The 24,210-nt window shown below is 36.0% G+C and overlaps 1 protein-coding gene across 4 annotated transcripts in view; it reads right to left on the bottom strand.

Annotated features, from left to right (window-relative positions):
• Positions 1–23,981, bottom strand: part of RFX3 (regulatory factor X3) — a 114,188-nt gene extending 90,207 nt beyond the window's left edge. For 2 of the 4 annotated variants that reach the window (XM_042012664.1, XM_042012666.1), the window contains exon 1: positions 15,828–15,975. The gene's annotated coding sequence lies outside the window, so the exon portion shown is untranslated. Of the gene's footprint in view, positions 1–15,827; positions 15,976–23,460; positions 23,539–23,767 lie in introns of those variants that run through there. The other 2 variants (XM_042012667.1, XM_042012665.1) reach the window with 2 other exon arrangements.
• Positions 23,982–24,210: the final 229 nt, after the last annotated feature.

The following is a 24,210-nucleotide window of genomic DNA, read 5'->3' as shown; positions in this document are numbered from 1 at the left end:
ATTTTAATGTCACATTTGTCATGTCAAAGCAACCTTCAAGTTCAAAAGAGACTGTCTTCTACAGAAAAGGAAAAAACAGGCCTAGCTACTGAAACTTCAAGTAATTACAGTATTATTTATCTAATGATTAGAGGCTTAATATATTTTATTTCAATGAGGTAAATGACTGTAAGGTGGTATCACCACTATTCTCATATTCACATAAAAACTGAATGGTATATTATTTCAAGGCAAGAATAACTTCATGTTACTGACTGATTTTGCCTTGGTAGTTATATTCCATGATCAAGTAAGAGAAAATTAAAATAAGGTTTGCTTTATAGGTCAGCACCTTCAATGACTGTAACAGAAAATTTCTGTGCTTCTACAAAGACCTAGAAATTACCCAAGTTCCAAACACAGGGCTTTTTGTTCTAGCATGCTTCAAAAATTAAATCATGAGAGGGAGCAATTCACACACAATATCTGTAAAATCCTTAAAAGAGAAGTCCTTAATGACATCTTTCTCATCAATAACTAATACAATATAGGCAGCCCCAAGGGCTACATTCAAGACTGTACGATCATAGTCAGCATTTTCAGAAGTCAAAAATTCTATTAAAAACATGAGTCAAATGAAACACAAAGAATTAGTACATGAAACTATAAAGGTAAAGCTGTATGTAATATTTAGCAATACTATTTAGATACTCTTCTATTTATTACAACATAAAATGCATTTGGAAGAAAAATGGCAAAAGAATATTTTTTTCTCAGAATACCACAGAAATCTTAGATTCTCAATTGTCAGAAACATAGGAAAATACCTAACAAAATTTGTAAATCTTAGGCAACTCAGAATTTTCCAATAATGATAGGTTTGTAAAAAAAAAAAGTAAAACAAGAGCATTCTCAAGAACTACTTTCCAGAAATATAAAAAGACATAACTCTCATATAAACAGACATAAATCTCATAACCTGAAAATTCCATCTATCTCTTCAAAAGGTCACCATCAAAGATTATTTTTGTACATCTTTGTCCACTCTAGATAAAAGCAGGTCTGATTCATAAGAATACTGCACAGTAGCTTCCTACACCTACCTCTCCAATACAAATAACTTTAAAATCGTCAAGGGTGTATCAAAATGACGGATACACCCTTGAAGATTTGAGAACACACAAATTCAGGTCCAATGCACAAACAGCATTCTGTACTTATATCTGATTAAAGGCTGTTTACATGATGTAGACCTATTAAGCTGGGTGTTAAGTATTTAATTAAGCAGAAAAACATCTCATTGACATTCTTCACTCTTCTTGGCAGATAAATGTGGCATAAATAACAATATACAATCAAACAGTGAATATTGTACATGGGTAAATTCATGCAAGAAGAATATCATACATGCTCCAGTACCATATAAATAGCAGTTAAGTCCAAAAAATTAATTAGACCTTGTAGTCCTCCACACAACAATTACTTTTAATGCTAATAGAGCTTTTTGCTTGGAACCATTCACTACTTAAGCCTCTTTCTTTACCCATTAAAAAACTCTGCATTTTTAAACATGTAATTTTACATGGCATTTCAGTAACACTACATAAACCAACATTATTGTTTGTATTTGTTATTTTAGTCATAGTTAGTGTATAGAGAAAAGGAAGACATCACTACAAAATATAAACAGAAAGCAGATGAGACATTTGTTTCAGAATTGGTGTCTGGTCAATTATACCAAACTGTGCTTTTCAACTTACAGACACTAAACAAAAAAATAATTGTTTTGACTTCTTACACTAAATTGTAGTGTAATTGTTACAATAAATCAACATGAGAATAGAATATGTTTATATGAAATGGAAAATTCTGAAAATAATTTTGCATATCAACAGCACTAATTAAAAAAAAATAGGAGTAAACATACAATGCCATGCCACAACATATTACATTTCATGGCAATTCAGTAGGAGGATAAATGTACAGCCCAACAGACTACACAGATTTTTTTTGCCAAACTTCTTATTCTCTATTGTCTTTTAAACTTCAGAGACCTACTTCCTCCCAGTCCTTCTTTTTACATTTCCAAACACTTGAATTTCCTAAAATTACATATTCTTACAGTTATAAAGAAGTAAATAAAATCTGAAGTATTTTATTTTCTCTTTTGCTCATCTTCCATTTTTGTTCCTCAAGATTTTCCATTGTTACATGCTACAAGACTCTACAATAGGTTTTCTGTCCTCTCAGTTTTTAGTTATTATGTTAAATAATTTTTTTCTCTTTCACAAAAATTGTAAATGAAAAGTATCTTTTCCTGATGCAAATTTCACTTGAACTCCCCTAAAAGCATAGGAAGCAAAGAAATACTGATTTCCATTATATCTGGCACAGTGTCAAATATCTAACCTCTGCTCTTTTGATTTGAATGGAAAACGGGTTTGTTTTTTTAAATTATGAGGCAAGCAGCCTGAGAGATTAGGTCTGGATGAAGTAGAAGCCTTAACCCACAAATCCAGTCATTTAGGCGTGCCCAACAAGAACAATATTAGTAAGTAACTATTCTAAGCAACATGTCTGGTCTAAAAGTAAAAACAAGCACTAATACAACATATAGAAATCAGCTATGTAGGAGATAGGGCAGGAGCTGAACAACGTTAGTGACTGCACTTCTGGAAAGTAAACTACATTCTTACAGAAATTCTGATTGTAATCTACTTGATTTAAGAATATGTATTTGCCATAATAAATACTAGATACTAGTTGTTATAATGTAAGGTTAAAATGCTTTTGACTTCTCTGAAAATATCACAACTGTACTATACAAAACAATTCTTAGTAAAAATACAATCTATGAACACTATAAAAGGTATGTTCCTGTATTTTTAAATTTAATATGTGGTGCCCGGTGAACATACATTACAAGGGACAGAGAGCTCTCAGTAAGACAAGTCCCTCGTACCACACGAGCCACTTTGTATCGGGGTGGCCAAGAGGGCTCCTCCCGAGATGCTTGTTCTGTTCTGTTAATCTATCCCAGTTTGGATTCCCTGGTTGGCTGTCAGCCTCTACCCCTCGTCACCCCCCCAGAGCTTCCCCACTGGTCCCTGTTCCCTGGTCCTGCCTTTTCCCCGCCCCCGGACAAAACTGTGAACTTTGGGATCATGTTCGTGTTTGCCTCTGCAACCTTCGCCAGTGTAGCAGCAATGAATGCTCCTGCTAGAACGCACCCAAATGCCCTTCTGGACTCTTTGCTACCGACTGTAGCACTGAACCCACCCGTGCATCTGTGGGGGCACACGGGACCCCATGGAGCAGGGCAGGGACAATACTATTTCTATGTCCTAGCTATAGTTTCATTATCAGTTTTTAACCTTACTCTAAGTTAAAAATCTCTAATTCTGCTAAATCTTTCAAACTCTCCTAGCTCTCCAGCTGTGGCAGTAGTTACTTTACCACATAAATACCTCTATAGAGCATAAAGTTAGCAGCAATCCACAAACGTTAATCAAACGCTTTTTCTTAGATGTCATACTTAGACTAGATTATACTCCTAAATAATTTTTTAAGATTTAAAATTTAAGAGTTTAAATCAGTTGATAGTCTAAATTACAAACATCATACAAATTCAGAATGTTGTTCAGACTACCGCTTAACTCACAATTCAAATAACAGAACTCAAAACAATTGTTCAACTAAATTGTTTTTTAATACAATCCAATAAAAGCATCTTGTTTCATTGAATATATCCAAAATATCTCTGTCACCATACTAAGACCCTTCACCATGAGAAATCTAATGTCAAATGAGGAAAAACTTAGTAAGAAATTCTTTACTGTGAGTTTGATGAGACACTGGCACAGGTTGCCCAAAGAAGTTGTGGATGCCCCAACCCTGGCAATGTTCAAGGCCAGGTTGGACAAGGCCTTAAGCAACCTGGTCTAGTGGGAGGTTTCCCTGCCCATGGCAGGGGAGTTGGAACTAGACAGTCTTTAAGGTCCCCTCAAATCCCTTAATATTCTGTGATTATATCAAAATGCTGAGATTAAGAGTTAAAATGGAAAATACCATATGTAGTCAGACCTAAGAGGTCCACTGAAAAGCTTTTTTCAGAATTCAATTTTTAAAATTCCTGCAATAAAACACTACTGATAAACATCTGAACATACTGAAACATCAAAATCCAGTGAAACATCTCAAGTCACGTCCGTAACTTCCAAATAACTTCTTTTCCTTCAATACTGCGCAGCCCCTAGAGTTGCCCCTCTTATCAGTAACTAAAGATGAAAGTTTTGTACTCTTAGAGCAGTGTTCATCTATCCAGAAAACAAAGGGTGCCATCTTAATGGAATATAGCAGATTAAAAATAACTAATTTGGGCTTTTTGTTAAGGTAACTGGCCTTTACTATACTGACTCTTCAACACCACCCCCAAAACAGATACAGGAACTGAAAAGAGGTGTTAATCTAGTGTCAATCTACACCTTTACTTAACAACCAGTGTTACAATTTTCAACTGCTAGCCAGGTCAAAACATTTAAACTGAAATGTAATCATCCAGAATTACAACTATTACTATTTCATGAGGTGATTTCTGTCTCTTATTCCAAGTCAATTCCTTATCCATGTATTTCTACCTTTCACACATAATAGGTCTGGAAAATATGAAATACTGACAGATTATTGACATAAAACAAATCTGTTACTCAGTTTTATTCATGACCCTTTTTAACAGTATACTGACAAGATATTTCCAAACTTTTCTAAACAACATGTATATTGGTACAGCTAGGGGTTTCTATGAAGATCCAGTACAGGTCAATTTATAAAAGAAGTTGAGATTTAAAAGCAGTTTAAAGTGATTACTAAATACTCTTTTTCCTTAACAACTAATTCAATGTTTCTTTGTTTTCCCCAATGTTCCAAACTACTAGACATCAAAGTCATTCATTATAAGCAGCTTTGTCAGCGTTTTGGTACCACAATTTTCAATATTACTTCCATTTTGCGAAGAGGTTCACCACTTTGAGAAACAGAATCTCCCTAAATTCAACACTAGTTTACTGTGAAAAGAAAACCATGACAACTGTTTGTACTCTTACTTTATTATTACATCCGGCCTGGTCACTATTGGAAATTCAATCTATTATTGTTGCTAGGAGCCTGTTGCTATGCAACCTAAAAGGGTTATGCGGCACTTTCAGGCTGAGAAGTCTTGAAAACACCACAGGCCTTCTCCTATGGCTTTAACCAGTTTATTTAAATACATTAACATTCTCCTTAGTCAACCCCAATTCCAGGCATACCCTTAAAAAATGTTACAATGACAGATTTGAATACTGTAAACAAACACAAACCCCAAAAAATTACACAGAAGCAATATATCTGACATATACTGCATGCTACAACAAAGCAGACAGCACTATTTCCTCTAATCCATAATTTAAATTAGCAAAATTAAAATCAGTAAAGTCCAAACCCCTTCAAAGTTTAACCTTCACATACTAACCAGCTAGTATAATGGAGTTGCTCAACATGCTCTGCAAAGATATTTTATAATAAATTTTTGACAGAACAATATATTTTCATACAATTTTCATACTCTAGATCATAAAAGCGGGACTTCAAGGAAAAAAGAACTTAATTAACTCTAAAATGCCAGAATAACTTTTATTTATAATCTATATCAAAAGATGTCCAACAAACCTCTAAGCAGATTTCAAGTGAGTTCTTTGTGTCTTTGTCACCTTAACACATTCTACATATTAGACATCTATGTAAATCTCTGCAGATTAATTTCTTTCAGCAATATTTTTGTAAATCTGCTGAAGAATGGCTAAGAAATGACATGCAAAAGAGCTTATTATTATGGCTTTTCTTTCTAATAATCTGAGGCTGTTCTACTCTGCACCAAAGAACAAGTTGTTCTATGGCACCAGAGTTAAGACAACTGCATTTCCTTCAGCTTGGTCCTTTAAATGGATCTGTACAACACTGTAGCATGGATTGTGAGTGTTTCCTGCCTGACTCTCCAGAATGCTGGGAGTGCAAAATAAGTTGCAAATGCCTCTTCTTCAGTGGTAGCACCTATTTTTGCTTACCTTTTCAAGCTAATTATTTGTATTATTAGTATGTTTTTCTGAAACTTCTAATCCTCTTTTGAATAAGATGGACAGGCATATCAGCAAAAAAATCAAACCAACTTTGTTTCCCTAAGGGTACAAATTTAAGAAACTCATGCACTGTCCCAGTAGTTACTGGAAATGTTTAGATTCATTATCTAGACAACAGCTGTAACAGACAGTGCCACAAAATGGATTCCAGAGTCAGGTAAGGAAATGCTAGGGTTTATCCTTTTCAAAATGCTTTGTACTACTTAGTGGCTGATGTTTTTAGGGGAACTTTGAAAACAATAATAAATATGAAGCATGTTCTGAAGACAAAAATCTCAGAGGGTTGGGGGTAAAACAGCAAATATCAGCAGAATGCATTAACAAATTCAAACTCTTCCAACTACAACTTTGCTTTTTTTCCATAACTTGGAAGTTTGCAAAATCTTTTTCAAAGGCAAAACTGAACTTTTCACCTCTGTCTGGGTAACACTCAAACAAAAAACTTGCCTTACCCCCTGTACTTGAGGGATTTAGCCTAGAACAGTTGATAGCCACTAATCAAGTAGAGCCCACAACCAAATGCCAGAATGAAACACATTCCACTGACTTCCACAGTCAAATCCATAAATCTAAAGAATTGCTGTGTATAACCACCATTGCTAGTTTATTTTTATGATTTTATAAAAAAAAGATCACTGTAAAACGTTACCCTAGTCATCATGACCTCAAAGATGACAGGCTGCTTGGACAACACCAACAACTAGATATAGCTAAAAGTGTAATAGAGGCACATTATGCTGTAAAACTACCTACAGGTTTAGAAGTAAAAAGTAGGTATTGATTATCTGAATTAAGTTCTGCAGTCAACATTTTGTTAAGTACTTCTGTGTTGCCCAAGAATTTATTAGAGACAAGGAGGACTTTGACAAAGATAACAGATACAAAGCTATGTCCCTCTACCATTTTTCCTTAAATGTGCTTCTGTAAGTATATTTACTTTAATGTTACTGAAGCAAAATAATTTTGTAGACATCAGTGTCTCTTTACGCAAAACAGAATAGGGCCTTGATTTTTTCAATCTGGTGAGACACTCTGGTTGTCTTCACTGACAGTTTAGTAAAAGAAATTTGACCAGAATCTCACCATAATTAGCTTAAGGAGGAGCCCTAGATTCCTTCATCCTTTACTACAGAAGGTAACTCACTTGTAAACTGGCCATTCAAAGAAGGGGTGCAAGCTGAACGTTCCCTCGGCTCTAAGAAAAAATCCCGCATTAGTAAGATGACTTAAGAAGGTAATGTTTCTCACATAATTCTAGAATCCTATTCGTAGGATATAATTCACTACCACCAAAATTAGACCAGACCAAATACATGCACAACTGCTCCCCTGAGTTCCCTGAAACAACAACAAATATACCCCTAGAACCAAAACCCCCAAATAACCAAAGATCTTATTTTAAGATATTCTTCAAGCATTCCTCTCCTCAATAAGTGGGGTTATTTTCCGCAGAGTCTGAAGATTTACCTGTTCTCATGTAGCTGGTAAAAGAAACAGATTCTGAATTTCTCAATTCAAGTTCTTTCCAATTACGTCAAACTGACTAAAAGAACATTCCTCCATATTTTTAGTGTCAATTTTGTATACACTGCCATGAAGCAGGCTAAAGGATCCCAAGAGAAAGCTAGAGATTAGCAAACATTAAAGCAAAGTGACTGTTGGCAAATAAAAACTCGGGCAGGCCCTGAAAGTCGATCTTGGCACCTGTAGGTTATCCCTACAACCAACTGGGTATATGTCAGCACAGTGTGATGCTTAGCAGACTTGTCACACCCCACTATCTCAGGTAAACTGTTAAATATTAAACCACATGCAAGCCAGGCATCCAACAAGGAACAGGGAAAAAAACCAGACAAACAGTGCATACTGAAGTGCAGAGCTTAATAACCAAAAGTGAGTGCCACAAAAGTACTGAAAAAATAATTGCAAAATATAAGTAGAGCAGATATCACTGTCACCAATGATAATATAATGAAGTAGCAAGAAAGGACTACATTCTAAACTGCAAAGGAAGGAAAAAATGCTGACATAAAAAAAAAATTTCAAGACTAGCATATACTTTAATTTGACATAAAGAAAGACAGAAAGGAACATTTACAAACTTAGAAATTTAGAAACACATTTACAGAAAGCTGTCTCATTATAAAATACTGCTTTATGTCCTAAAGATATCCTTTACCCTGCCCCACCATCTGAATTTTAACTATTTTTTAGAAATCTACCACTTTGCTTTGTAAACATGTATTTGAAGTACTGTAACTGTAACAAGGCAATATTTCACTAAGTTTACCATGTTCTTTTTTTATTTAAGAAATTTATACTCAACTTAAGAGCAAAATCAGCACCAGCAATTCTACAGGAAATACACAAGAAATGCATTACATTGAAAGCAATGGCAAAAAAATCTCTCACTCCAAAAATACTATTTTACCAAACATGCTTGAAATTTACTATTACACTTGACAACATTATTTAAGATATTAATTGTAACTTTGTTTGCCTTCCTGTGTGACCTTTCCCAATACATTAGCTTTCACAAGCACATACTTATTGACAAGACATTGTTACTATTGGTGTTGTTTTTGATGTCACATGAAATGAAATATATTTTTACATTTACAATACATACAAATTCATACACAAAAATTAAACCAAAAAAAATCTGTAAGCCAAACATACAAAAAAATCCCCCACACAGCTTTTTGTTGACCTCACTGTAAAAGATACTCAGTTCCAAACAGAACATTCAGTTCTGCTTTTCCAACCTAACAGTACTGAGCACCTGAAAAGATAGTGATTTGAACAAGCCACAGCTTGTATTTCCTGGATAGATACCAATATTTTATTTTTATTCCATGTGTTTCTTAGAACAAACCACTTAAACCTATATTTTCAGTTTACAGGCATTTATTTATAAATAATATCCAAAAATTATTAAATCCTCTTTACTTACCACTACCCTTCTCTCAAAGAAACAGTTCTCCAAGCACTTAGCTAAGACTGACTGTAGAAAGCATTTGAAAACATGAATATGTAAAATGAAAACACACACAATAATTCTTATTAGTTAGGTTTATCTAGAATGGCTTTTTTGCCCTCAAAAAAACTCTGAGTTAAAAAAAAATTAAGAACAATGTAAAACCCAAGTGAAATAAAGAATAATGAAAAACATACCAGCACACAGAAATGCAAATAAAAAATAATAAAAAAGTAAAAATTTAAAGGAAATTCATTCATTATAAAAAAAAAGAGGAAAGAATGTCATTAATTAAGCTGGTACTGTATAACAGTGAATACTTAACTAATCTCTATGTTCACAGTAATTGTACTTCTAATACAAATTGAATACTGAAAATTGCACAATTGGATCCAAAGCATGTTTGTTTATTTGTTTTCTGGCTTCTAAGGTTATAAGACATTCCTAACAGAAATCTTCATATAACCAGACAAAAAGCTTGATGCCCAGAACGTTTAAGTAATATTACTTTCAAAAGATGGTTTGACAAAAGGTAATGGTGACTGATTTTTATAATTATTTGGTAATTTTTTTTATTAGGTCCCAACCTACTGCACCTATAGAGAATAAAACACCAATTCAATATAAAAAACATTCAGCAACAATTATTCAAGATTTATGTCATGAATAGCAGAAACTGAATTTGATTTCTAAGTCTTAAGATAAAGACATATGACTATATAACATACCATTTCACTGTTCTTCCATAATTGCCAAGTAACAGTAAAAATAATAGCAAACAGATACCATTAGCTATCTCATTTATAATATGGAAACATAGAAATCTAAACTATGACAAGTAGAATACCAACACTGAACACTAATTATATAATTTTCGAGATACGCTCAAGTTTATTTCACTTGTTTTCCTTATTGCAGCTCTTTATTTTGCCCAGCAAGATTTCTACCACTTGAATTTCTTGATATTCATTCTAATCACTGATTTTGAAAAGTCAGGCAGGACTTGACAGGAACATTCTAAAAGAAAAGCACAATACAATAGAGGTACTTGGAAAAGATACTGGCTATGTTATGGTGTTATATCTTTTAGGGCACTTTGACTTTCACTGTGCATTCACATATTCAGTTCAATCAGAAGAAGGATTTTTTTCTTCGAAAAAATTCACTGGAAACACTTTATGGAAATCCTACATCCCTCTTTAACGTAAATTCTCAAATTTGACAGAGGCAAGTTTGACAAATTATTAATAAAATAAAAACCACAAGTTCTAAACAATGTATTTGCTTATCCAGGCCTTAATCATTCGATTCAACTCAGGTTATTAGCTGCTATGAAACATCTGCATTTAAACAAAGGGATTACTTTCTAATACTGCCATGATTATCAAGACTACATTAATCATAATTAGTAATGTATACGTATGTTTTTGCTTTCCCTCAAGCAGTGCTAAACAAGAGTAAGAGAAATCAAAGTACATTAATTTAGCTATGGATATGAATGTCCCACCATGATAAACTCCAGCCAAAACAAACAAAAGACCCCCAAAGAGAACCACTTCAGTCAACAGAAGCATTGATTATCAACCTATTTTTTCTGATTTCACCAATTACCAGTTACTGCAATACACACTTCTTTAGATCCTCGCTCTTGATCTCTATAATTGCTATTAATTTTATATTTGCAGCTATATGATAAAGCATTTTTTTTAAAACATCTCTTTACAGACACTCAAAAACATTGTCCTTGCTTCTGAAATCCATTTATTTGGACACAATCCAGTTCTTATCAAAATGAACAGGGATATAGGCAAGTTACAGGAAAATATTTTAGATATTCTCATCACAAAAAAGAATCCCTCTTCAGATTGCTAGCTGTTATGTACATTGAACACCACTTACAAATCACCAGGCAGTTAGCCAAATGCAGAATATTCATCAACACCCCTGAACTTGTTTCAACAAAGAAAGGAAATTATCCAGTTTATTTTATTATTCTAAATAATTTCCAATAAAAAACATTGTTTGCAGTTCTTCCTCTTCTAATTTATTCTTCTCTTTTGCTGCAACAAAAGAATTAAAAACTGCTGATTAAGACTTTGATAAATGCACGCAAATAAATGTCCACAGAAATCAGCAACTGGGGTTTGGTTTTGCCAGGTATTCAACCAAGGTCCTTTCTTCTTTTATAAAACCTTTTGTTCATCATTGTCTTCTCCTGAAGAGACTTTAAAAAATTTCTTTTCCTGCTACTGCAGTTTACTGCTTTTATTTTTTTGCCTCTGCAGGACTCCAGTGAAAAGTCTTGAGGTTTCATTCTAAAATATGGTATAAATAAATGTGAGAAATTCAGTCTATGTCCAGTCCTAAGTTTGAAAAATCCACAGAATGAAGTGTTGGACCAAAATAACAGAAGTGTAACACACTGAAGAAAAAGAGGAGCCCAAGAGTTCTGCATTGTTAAGGAGATCCTCTCTTGGGCACCCAATCCAGGTCTTTGTGATACATGTCACAAGTACTACTTTGTGACTCTAGCTCTATCCCTCCACTTTTACCTCCAGATGTGAGGATTCAAATTCAAATGTAAGGATTCACTAAGAAACTGAACTGGCCAACAAGACTAGAAGACAAACTAGATCACGTCTAGGAACTTCTGGTGTAGAGCAAGAATCACAAGTAAAATCATAGTATAGCTTGGGCTGCTTGGATTTCAGGAGTTCCCAAGCCCAACTTCCCTTCCAAAGCAGGTTCAGCCTTGGCATTAGACCAGCTCGCCAGGGCTTCATTCAGCCAGAGCTTGAAAATTTACAAAGACAGAGATGGCAAAGCCTCACTTGGTCCAAGCTGCATTGTTGAGCTGTCCTCATGGGGAAAAAGGTTTTCCTTGTCTCCAATCTAAACCTCTCTTGTTTCAACTTTTTAAATTGTCTCTCATCCTTCCACCATGCACTTCCATATGAAGTGCACTTCTAGAGAAGGCTGCTGTTAGGACCCCTGAAACTCTCTTCTCAAGACTGAACAAGTCCATGTCCTTCAGTGCCTCCTCACAGATATGTGCACTCTAGTTTCTGACTGTTTAGTAGCCTTTTGCTGAACTTACTCCAACCAACAGCTTTCCCTCAACCACAGAAGAGTGAGGGGAAAAGCAGAAATGATGCAAAGTTGTATAATAAATACAAAAGAGAGCTGGATAAAGATTTCTCTCAATTTCCTGCCTATAACTATGTTCATACAGCCCAAGAGACACATTTTTAATCTTCCTTACAGCCAAGGGACACTGCTAGCACATGTTCAGCTCCCTGCCCACCATGGACCTCATGGCCTCATCCAGCCTGTAGTCCCAGCCACTCTGTTCCCAGTATGCAGACTAACAGCTACAGGGCTGTGAAGCCCTAGAGAGCTTCACAGGACTGGCATACCTCTCCCTTTTGGCCAGTGGATTATTGTAGAAGTAGGTTAAAAGAGTATTTTTTTCAGTGACCACTTTGTTCTAGATTTCACTAAGACAACTGTGTTTATAATAAGTAATCTGCATATTTGCTGTAAAAAAAGATAAGCTTTCTAACACCCTGTGAAGGATGGTTAACAGATTATTTGAGAAAATATGCTCAATACAGAAATGACATACCAGTCAGTGATGTGAAAACCACCAGTTTTACCCTTTGCCCTAAAACAAGTAACTCTATTTGACAAGGTTGAACCACCTAGATTAAAATAAAATGTCCTGCTAGATGACTCCTATTCCTACGAAATTATCTGCCACATTTCTTTCACTTTTCAAGGGAAAAAAACCCCAAACAATCAACCAAATACAAACCAACCACAAACTGCATGCCTACTGCACTGAGTACCCTAAGCATCTCCTGTTCCTTTGGTTTAATTAGTGCTTTAAAGATCTAGAAATAAACAACACACTTTTGAGACAATATTGGTATAGGAGGTAATATAATGGCTGGTCTTTATTGGAGGCCTCTAAGGGGCAGGTATGGAAAAATGCCCACACTGCATAGGGTGAACACAGTTTTATAAGTTTAGCAAATTAGCAAATAATTGAAAAGAATCCTCAAGTACAAGCGATGAAGTAATTCCTCCTGGTTCTACCCTTTTATTAATTCCCCCCCTGCCCCCACCTTAGATAGGAACTAAACTTTGTTTATGAAAATGTATCTCAAAGAGCTGGTTTCAACCTTGGTTTCCAAGGAGAACCAAGACAGGATAGGGGCCTTGGACCCCTGGGGCTTGGAGCCTCTAGAATGTGTTTTGTCTTTCTGCCTATCAGGGTAGGGAAGAGTACTGGCGCTACCTAGGAACTATATAACTATACAACAATAGTCTAGAGAGCTACAAATACATATATATGAAGGAAATACCGAAGAAAAATCATTCTGGCATCATTATGGTAAATTTAACCATTTCTATACTAGCAAGTTAAGTGCTGTAACTAGAGTAGATAAAAGGCTTTTGAATCAGTATATGGAAGACAGAAGTACTTCATACAGAATGAACATATTTTTAAAAACAAAATCTAAATATTAACCAAGGAGAATAGATCACTGGGAGGTCAGAAGCATATCTATGTAACAAGTTATACTTGTGACCATGCAGTTTGTTTTATGGAGATGACACGGGTAATTTTATTAGAGGTCTTAGCATATTATGAACCAACATCCCAATTCCCACTATTAATAGCCAATTACATCTTCAAGCCATTTTTAATGGCTACAACCTGTAACTTTCCCCTTCTTATACTACAAACTCTGGGACAAGTACTAAAGCATTTCTGACCAAAACTTACACACAGGTACACCGCTTTATCACAGATGACAAAAGCATAACTTCTGTTTTCCTATCTGCAAGATCTGTTTTTCTGACTTGGACATTGTATCTTTTCCCATTTTATAAAATATGGGAAGAAAATGCTTGTATTTTTTCAAAATATTAATTATTTTCAAGTACAGGGAAAAAAATGAACTGCTGGCTCTAGCTTAACCTTTTTTTTTTTCAGTAGGCTGCAGATGGTCAGTCTGTTACGTTGAGCTTTCAAGAAATTCAGCTGTGTCTGAAGAGTTACCATCCTTGGATCACAGCATGTAACTGAAAACACAACTATGCTGACACAAGAACTTTTGAGTATCTCAGACTTACAACTGTGCTAAGGACACAAGCCATTAAAAGCTGCTGAGACTTACAGCACTGAGTTGTTACAAGTCTTAGCCAAATAACCTAGTATTTAATCTGAAATCAAACAGTGGGAGCCCTTATGTGGCAGTATTTCACATGCAAAGTAATCCTAAAACTCCTCTTCATCTCAGTTGCCTGAAACATGTTTGTGACAAACAAACTCGTAACCTGTGATTTGAGACCACAGGAAGACTCTATCTTCATCAGGTCATGGAAGTTGGTCACTGCACTGAAATCATGCTCCTGTGTCCAGCTCTTCCCTGAATTCGAGTAATGTCAGTTTCTTCAGAATTCAATAAGGAGAAATAAATACTAATGTAGGACAAGCAGTGAAGATACTGAACACCTCCAAGCCCTATTAAAGACAGGAAATTTGACTCAGTGGCTCATATCAAGATCACCACAGAAAATTTTAATATCTGAAATTTAAACCTTAGTAGGACCTGCCTCCACATGGATTTAAGACAGTAACATAAAATCTGGATATCCCAGACCACACAAGTTCATAAGGTTATACTGTTTGACAACTGACCATCTGAATGACCTGAAACAACAGCATTAAAAAAACCACCAAACCAAACAGATACAACTGAATCAGCATAAACCCACAACTTTTAAAACACTGGAAGGTCTGTTTCATAAGACAGAATCACTACTTGCATGATAAATTATGCTATTGCTTTGTAGGACCATCTCTAATTCTGAGTTTACTGCAAATAAATCTTTCCTCGGTGTGAAATAAGTTTGCTAGGACAAAACCTAAATTCTGTGAACTAGCCTAAGGTTTGCAAAACCCTAAGCATTTCTCATCTCCACACCACTACAGACCAAGCTTACTGAAATCTCTACACATTTACTTGCCCACTAGTGTTCCATGAAATACCCTCTCAGGACTGTGCTCCTTACACTAGAAAGGAGTTTCAGAGTTGGAGAAAACCAGAGCAACTCATGACAACCTTCAGTCAGAAAGCACCTGAAAAGAGACAATGCCATGAAGAGCTGTGTTTTTATCTTAATTAATTCACTCTTCCCTCACTTCAAAACCCAGACTTGGAGCTCAAAAGTATTTCCACAAAATAAGGGATTGAAGCCATATTTCTGTCCCTACTTACCTCCACTTATTAAATAATAATTATATTAAACTTTAAATCTATGACTTAACACTAAGCATGTTTTACTGTCGAAAACAAGGATGATATAGCTCAAAGAAGAGCTTCCATGCCTTTCAGAAAGTCCAACGAATAATATTCCTAGAAGTTACAGGGAGTTGCTATTACTATTACCCAGAATCAACTCTGAGGAATTAGAAACATACTGGATTCTACATTTTTTCATTTACTAAATCTGACAGGAAAACAATATAATGAAAAAGGAAGAGTTATTTATCAAATCCTTTGCCAATTGCAACTCAGTTGAAGTGGTTTAACACAGAGTGAACAAAACAAAATAGGAGCAAACTAAATGCTAAACACAAACACAAATGTTGACATGATCTTAGCTACTACAGTGTGTCAACTCACCTCACGGCTAACAGTCACTTTGATAAATCAGCTACTACACAGGTGGCTCAACGGCTCCTCACTATCCACGGCTAATGTAACTTTGAAAACAGCTGGACTTCCCTGCAAAAGTAATCTAAATAGTTTTCATCAATCATGTATTTTTATAAATTATTGTAATAGTCCATTGAACTATATATATCTAAACAATAACTTTCTATAACTTAACTGTAAAATGCGTATCATCTGATCATTAAATTATTCTAGATTTTTCAATCTGAAATTTTGAGAAAACTTAGTTTTTAAATGGTGATTATAGAGCAACTATTTTTCTTAAAAACACTGAAAAGGAAGACTGGGATTTTAATTAAAGAAAGTAGTTCTAAGGCAAGGTTAATTCTTTATTGTATCTTCTAAATTCTCTGAGATACAAAGTAATTAACATTTCCAATAATAAACACAATATATAAAACCTTAACTAGAAAGACAAATTAACAATCCTTTGTGTATAACCTCATGTCCTTCCTAATGGAAGAACTACAATGTGCATCTCATCAGCAAAAATGCAAGGTAGGAAATATTCCTCCTTCAGTAAATCTATAACTCTTGTGTCTACTCTCAAGGCACAGAACAATAAAGAGGTAAGTATACAGCAGACATCTTACCGTGAAAACAAAACAGTTAGGATTCTAAATGGAGAATCCTGAATACTTTTTGCAGCAGTTAAATAGAAAATAAGTCTTCAAATTTATGAGACATTTAATGTAAGCCAGAAATCCTGACACTGGCCACTGCTTCCAATGGCATGAGAACTACAGTTATTTTGTTATTTTTGCTTTCCCCTACCAATAATGAATAGATTTTGTCCTCCTCAGAAAATGCTAGTTATCGTTTTACCATTCAATTCTGTTACTTTCACTGTTAACTTCACTCCCGGCCCTTTGCAGTGCAGAATGTTACCATGATGCAAGGAAGAAAAAGCTCAGCTGGTAAGACTCTAATTTTGTTAAGATGAGGCTACACAGTACAACAGCAACATTTTAAAATGCTTTGTGGATAATCTGCAGTCTGCAGATCACACCAAAAGACAATAGTACAAATTGACAGTCCTGGTCATCTAACCCACTAGAAAGGAAACAGCTCAAAAGTTCAATAAACATCCAATATCATTGTCAGATTAAGAGAGATACATAAGCAAGACTGGTCTCCCTTCTTCCCACCCCACATTTAGGCATTTTTGGGGAGGAGGAAAGAAAAATCAGACCTAAGGTATTAAAGAATCACCTGAAAATTCAGCAGACGTGAACTAGCTCACTGGAGCCAAAAATGAATTTTTGAATAAATAAATAGCTATCTGTAACCTTAATAACTGCCTTATAAGTAGTTCTGTCACAGAATCCTATTATACTTCTAAAGTTCTTTGTAAGGAAAGTACAGTTAACAGCAAATAAAAAAGTAATCAGACAAAAAACCACAAAAACCCCAGAACACCTTAACTGAGGTAGAATAATCTGACTCGATGGCACCTGCAAAGTGACATACTTCACCTTTTAACAGACTTGCTTGTTTCTATTTCTACTTTGCAATGTTTCATGATTTAACTATACTGATTTACAGTTTAGAAAACATCCCTGAGGTGGTATGTAAGAGAAAGCACAGTTAGATTAAATATAATGAGAAAGTAAAACAGAAGAGAGAATCCATTTACTTGGTACATAAACAGTAAACACAGCTTTGAGTCATTAGTTGTAGCAGCAGCATCCAAAGCCTGAACAAAATCTAAATATATGGTTCTTGCCTTAAAGACCTTATAAACTTACTTGAAATCAGTCTTCAATAAGAAGAAAATGAAAGAACTAAATATATTTATTTCACAGTTCTCTGTTTACTCAGAGATGGTCTAAGAAGCTGAGATGTACTGAACATACTGAGTCTATGGGTAAATGAAATGACCTTTAAAAAATGTGCTTTCCTCTCTTTGATGATTGAATGAAGTTATAAATGCTACAAGTACACTCAAATTCAGTTATTCATATACAATATTTGGCATTCTCATAGCATTGCTATGAATGTCATGCAAGAATTTAAAGAAGACAGGTTAGAAATAAATTAGATACTCAAACAGGAAGTCTGAATTGCTAGAAATTAACCTAGTCTTACTAAAATTTATATTGTAAAACGTGAAATTTCCCTATCAAATAGAATTTACAATATATTCCATCCACTACCTCTTGATTTTAGGACACTAAAACTGAAGTTCCTAACTAACCAAACAACTTGCAATAGTGGAACAGGTAGAACAATTAAACTGTTTGCAACAGCATCTAAAACCAAGCAATTTAAGGTGTACAACCCTAGACACAGCCTGCATATTTTCTCATGTTTCCAAAGGGAAATTACACTAAACTAGACTCCATTAACCAGCTACACACAGAAAAAAAATATTGCCTTATTAATCTTTTGGGGTATGATAAAAAAATAGATATTACTAAACTACAGAAGTTATTATAATTAATTTCTAACCTGACAGGTTCATATAACCATAGAGAATTTTTTAAAATAAAACATAATAGTACTTATAAATACGTAGAGGCTGGGGCTGGTTTGGGTTCTTCTTTTTTCTTTCTTTTTTTTTGAGGGGGATATTGAGGAGGGAGCTGGTGGCTTTCTTTCCCAGAACTAATGATTGATGGAGAAAAATATCCTGTCCTTTTTGCAATTCATCAGTACATGGGTATGCTGCAATCTCAGTTTCATCTAGGAAGAGCTTCAGTGAGAAAGGAAAAAAATTCTATATACCGCCGTGCATTTTTTAAGAAGTGTTCACATATGAGCAAATAAGCTATAAAAAATGTGAATAAAGACTTATACATGAAAAATATAACATGCAATAAGGTCACTCCAAAATGCATGTGTATCTCAGATAAGTTAATGTAGTACTTCAATAAGTATACAGCTTATATAGTTTCAGCTATATGTGATACAGACATAATTCACATATAAATATTTGTTTTCTTTTGATGAACAGAAACTGCATTTTAAGTGTGTGTATCTACACCCACAGACATAACCAGATACAGAACAGCCAATTTCCTCTATGATTTTTAACATAATATTGTCAAAACAGCAAGTTTGTTATATTGCATTGCACAAAAAAAAAAAGGTGTGAAAATTTCAGTAACATTTATTCAAGTCCCATATGCATTATCAATGCATTTCAATGAACAAACTTTTAGGATTTTCTTTCTTTTTTGTATTTCAAATAGCATAGCACCCTCTGGTGCATCTGCTAGAAAGAAAACAACTAACAATAAACACCAGTCATTGCGATAAAAAAGTCAACATAAAAAAAAGAAAAAAGGAATCCTTAGAAACAAAATGACAAAAAAATTATTAGAAGACCAATTTCATTATTTCTTATTAAAATCTTTTAAATTTTAAATAAAAAATTTTAAAAGAAAACTGCAGATGTGCTAATACAGCAGGGTGCCAGAAAAAAAAGAAGTTAAACATACATAAGTTTGAAACGAATCCTGTGTCCTTAACAGTAATTCATTGTTATTAAAAAATATTCTAAAGTGAAGTAATATTTAAGTAAAAAAGATAGTGAAACAGAATGTTACACCAAGCAATATATCTGCTCTTGATCTTGCAAGAATAACAATTATTAGGTCTACAGCTATCCACACACTCAAACTGCTGAATTTCACACCAAAATAATCACATCTCCTTTAAAAGTCCAATGAGGAAAGAAATTTTTAAATTATTGTATTACATATTAAACACTTCAAACTCTGCAATGACATTTTAACTATTAAAGTATGAACTCATTAAAGCATAATATGACACATCAAATTATTAAAATACACCTAGTCAGTGGGAAAATAATTTCCTACAAAAGTATATTTTTCTAATCACGGAAGTGGAGATCACCATCTGCTTTAGGAAGCTCTTTTGTAAACCTCTGGAAGTTTCAACACAAGGCACAAGAAATGAAAGTGACACCTGTTTAAATCAGCCATCTGTCCCTAAAAACTAGATTTAGCCAAATCAGTATATATACTGATCCTTAAATTTCCAAAATATGGGTATGCATAGCATCTGTGAGAAAAAAGAAGTATTGTTTTGATTGACAACCAACTGTAGGCGAAATACATGAAAAATAAACTTGTGGCTAATAGAAATAAAACATCCGAAATATTACTTATTCATTTTAAAAGCCTCATTAATTTTTCAGCCCTAACTCTTAGTTAAAAAAAAAAAAGCATTTTCATTGATAATTTCAAAACATTCTTCTTTTTGTACTATAATACACTCATTTGACAGAGAGTTCAATTTTGAAATGGAACTCCAACCACAAGGACACTTCATAGCCACTGAAAGCTTATTTTTATTCTGTATTTCTAGAGCATTCATGTCTTTTCAACTGACAATGATTTAAAAAAAACATTTTAATAGTCATACATATTTTTTAAAGCCTGTTCATTTTTTAAGCATTCTGTATGACACATACCTGCAGATGGTAAGCTGTTGAAGACTACAGGTAAAAAATACAACTAATACAGGATATTTTCAGAGGGAAGAAAGCCTTTCAAAGTAAAGCATGAAAATGAGAAACACTAGCTACAACACTAAAAGGAACTACAATGATAAAGTACTATTGCATTTTAGACACTGGCTTATGTTTCAAGTAAGAGAAGAAAACAAAAGCAAGCAGCCTTACCTCTCAAAAGTTTAGTAAATGGAAAGAAAGTGCAACATGTATTTCTGGAGGCAGTTTTTGACTAACAAACTACCCTGTCAGGCAGAAACAAGAAATGGGATAGTGCTAACAAAGCTGAACCCAATTATCAAATTAAGCATCATGAATGTAAAATCTTTAACAACTTTTAACAGTATCTTTGATGCTTATTTCATTTACCTACACTACCTCACTGAAAGGACTTCTCCAAACTAGTACCATGTACGTTAGCTTACTAGTAACAGAACAAAGCACCTGATGCTGTTCTGCTTGGATATGTTGAAACAAAATTAGATAGTCACACTCTTTCATAGTCATGAAAGCCTATGCATTTAAAATAAATAAATACACAAAAATCACAAGCCATGTCATTGTCGAACACGGGCTAGCATCACAAACTCCAACTATTTTGTCAGCTGTGGGCATTAGGGAATGAGAATGCATGATGCAGATCTCATTTATGGTCACTGCAGTATCTCAGAGAGAATAAAAAGTCAATACTTTTCTCAGTAAAGTCCATAATATTAAAAGCAGTGATTATACCTCCTTTATTAATTTCCAAATTGTAGTCACTGGCTAAGGAAAATGCAGCCCAATAGTACTATAAAGGTCTTTGGTTTAAGACAAAATCATGTATTTGCAATATGACTTTTAAGAAACACCTGTATACATCACTGTTGGGAAATGGTTAGAGGATCCGGGACATGGATCATTGATAGAATTATGGGATCAATAAAAGAACTGTACAAGCAATAGGCCTGCAAGCAAAGGTTAGTGTGAGAACTGTCTCTATGAGAAAATCCCTCTGTGAGAAACAGGCCTGGGGACAAAAAGGGAGTGTGAGGATTTGCAGCTGTGCAGATAAGACCCAGAGAGGGGAGGGTGAACTCTGAATTCTTTAATCATAACATAACTAGTAGAAGCTTGCCAATGTAGTCTAATTACGTAGAAGGAGAAATGCGCTTGGATAGGTTTAAGCCACTTAAGAGTTAACAAGCTGGGATACTATATAAGTGCCTCTGGATTGCTAATAAACAGAGCTTGCTTTTATCAACCATATTGGCTGGACTGCATTTTCTTCCTCCTCCCGCCGGAGTCCACGGACCTTTTCCAACACATCACCCCACGGAGTTAGAACAGAACCTTTGTCTCACACACAGCCACACACTTTCCTTTGCTACCCAGGGGCCTGGATACATGTTCTGCAAAGACAGATTTCAACACCCAGGAATGATCCCATCCTGAGCAGTATTCTGTCCTGCTGCTCTAGGACAGCTACTCAAGAAAGGTATGGTGCAGAGCTGACATCTTCTCTTTTCAACAACAGCAGATGCCGGAATTATTTCAAAACCAATGAATCACAGAAATTAACAACAAATTCATAAAGACTTCGATGCGCCATATAACTGATACCATACTAGAACTCACACTGAAAATTCTTAATGTATTTAGAACTTACTTACACCAGGACCTATAAAGTTACCAAGCAGTGGTTTCATCTTGGCATAAAAAAATAAAACGATGATGATGTAGAGACTTTTGGTCATCATCCAAAATAATTTATTTTCTAAGTTCTTGTGAACTACGAAGTATTAAAACATGCTAAAAAAAAAAAAAATCCAATATGCTTTACCTCAAGGAATATCAGTATCAACAATGCACTAACTAATTAGTAGATTTTGTAGTTAATACCTGCTTGAAAAAATTGCCCCAGTCACATTCATTGGTAGTTCCAATGTGAGACAAATCTCATATCTTACACTGGATATCTAAAGATATAAAAATTGAAAAGGTGTATATACAATTAAACGGAGGCTTCAGATTAAAAACAAGAGCATTATTTTTTTCCTAATTATTTTACTAAATAAATAAGGAAAAAAATAAGCCACTACTTCAGAAAGAAGAAAGCCTGCCAAAACATCACATGATTTGACAAGTCAAAGGGGGGAGTGCAGATGTTAAATGTTTCATTGCCATGAAAGATGCCAAAAATTCACTTCATCCAAAGAATTCAAAAAGTATATCAAGTATGATTTGACATCAATGACAACACAAATCTTTAAATCTTAATAAGCAATCCCGAAAAGGATGAAGAAAGCAAGCCTTTTGGATTAAAAATAAGAAGCAAACCATACTCATTAATAATATGAGTCCTACTACATCTCTTCCTCCCCAGAGGTAAAGAGCTGCCCCTTTCCTCTTTCACAAAAGTACTCTTGAAAAGCAGCCCCAATAACAAAATGACACAGACTTCTTTTTAATACTATTTTTTTTCTTCTTTCTTTGCTGCTCGCACTGAAACCCACAGTCCGTGTCTTGAATTTCCTTCATCGTGGAGAGTTTAAGGAAACAAATGGATTCTCTCCACATGAACGTAACTCACTGTGCAATAAACTAGACTTACACATGCACTGTTCCATTAAAAACAATTCCCTGCAGAAGTAGTGCAATGAGAAAAAAACCCCAACCTGCTACTCTGTGTGTGCATTGGTAGGGGTATTGAATAAACAAAACCCCACTTCACAATACAAAGAAAATATAGCTTGCACAAAAATAAACCGCAATTATGAATAAAAGAAAAAAATTACACAGAGAAAGCACAAAAAAAAAAAAAAAAGGTTGATATGATCAATAGCACGAGAGTATCATTAAAAGATACAGCAAGTTCACGAAAACCTGCAACATATAGTAGTCATATCAAATCAGAACAAGGCCACTGTAAATGAAAGGGGGGAATCAACCCCTACTCTTGCTGTCCAACAGGATCCGTCCCCGGCTGCATCTTTCCTCCCAACCCTACGGCTTTTTTTCAGGTTTAAAGCCAGTAACCTTTGACTGCGGCCGCAGGCGCGTCCCCCGATTTCTCCATCTCCCGACCCGTACAAACGAGACCCAACTCAGACGCACACCCACCGCATCCCAGCGATTGTCCTGGAGGTCCCGCAGCGTGCCTGCGTCCCCGGCATCGCCCAGCCTCTCCTCCTCCTCAGCCCGCACGACGGCCGGCCCTGCTCCCCGCCCGACATCCCCATGTACCCCCGCCGCCCCTCTCCCCTCGACCGCACGGTGCTCCCGGGAGGGCCGGGGGGGTTCGGCGGGGAGCCCCGAGTCCCCTCGCCGGCCCGCGAGCACCGGCGCAGCCCGAGGGCGCAGCCCGGGCCCGGATGCCGCGCGGAGAAGGAGGAGGGAGGGCCGGGGTGCGCCCGCCGAGCGCATTCACCTGTGCCGGGGCGGGCTGCGGCGGCGCTCCCGCTGTCGCTGCTGCTGCTGGCGGCGGCTGCGGTTGTTGTTGTTGTTGTTGTGGTGGGTGACGGTGAGGCAGGGGGTGCGGAGCAGCGGCAGGAGGAGGAGGAGCAGGAGCGGGAGCGGAGCGGCTGTTGTTGATGGGTAACAGTCGCCAGGACTACGGTGACTATGGCGCTCGACTCACAAGGCAACGGTTGCTATAACTCACAAAAGGAGAGCGGGAGCGGGAGGGAGGGACCGACGGGCGGACGGAGGGAGGCGGGGGCGGCGGCGCGGCCGAGCGCCCCGGAAGGGGCGGGGCCTGCGGTAATGGCTGGCGCGCGGCGGCTCCCGCGGCCCCGCGGCCCGGGGCACGCGCCCGCCCGGTTCTCCGCCCGCGCCCGCCCGGTTCTCCGCCCGCACGGGGGGGGCGCACAC

This window comes from Corvus kubaryi, unplaced genomic scaffold (genome assembly GCF_017639235.1).
Source record: "Corvus kubaryi isolate FWS band 111438036 unplaced genomic scaffold, C.kubaryi_AGA036_p1.0 split1-37296, whole genome shotgun sequence".
NCBI classification, from domain to species: Eukaryota; Metazoa; Chordata; class Aves; order Passeriformes; family Corvidae; genus Corvus; species Corvus kubaryi.
This window is presented reverse-complemented; position numbering and strand designations above follow the sequence as displayed.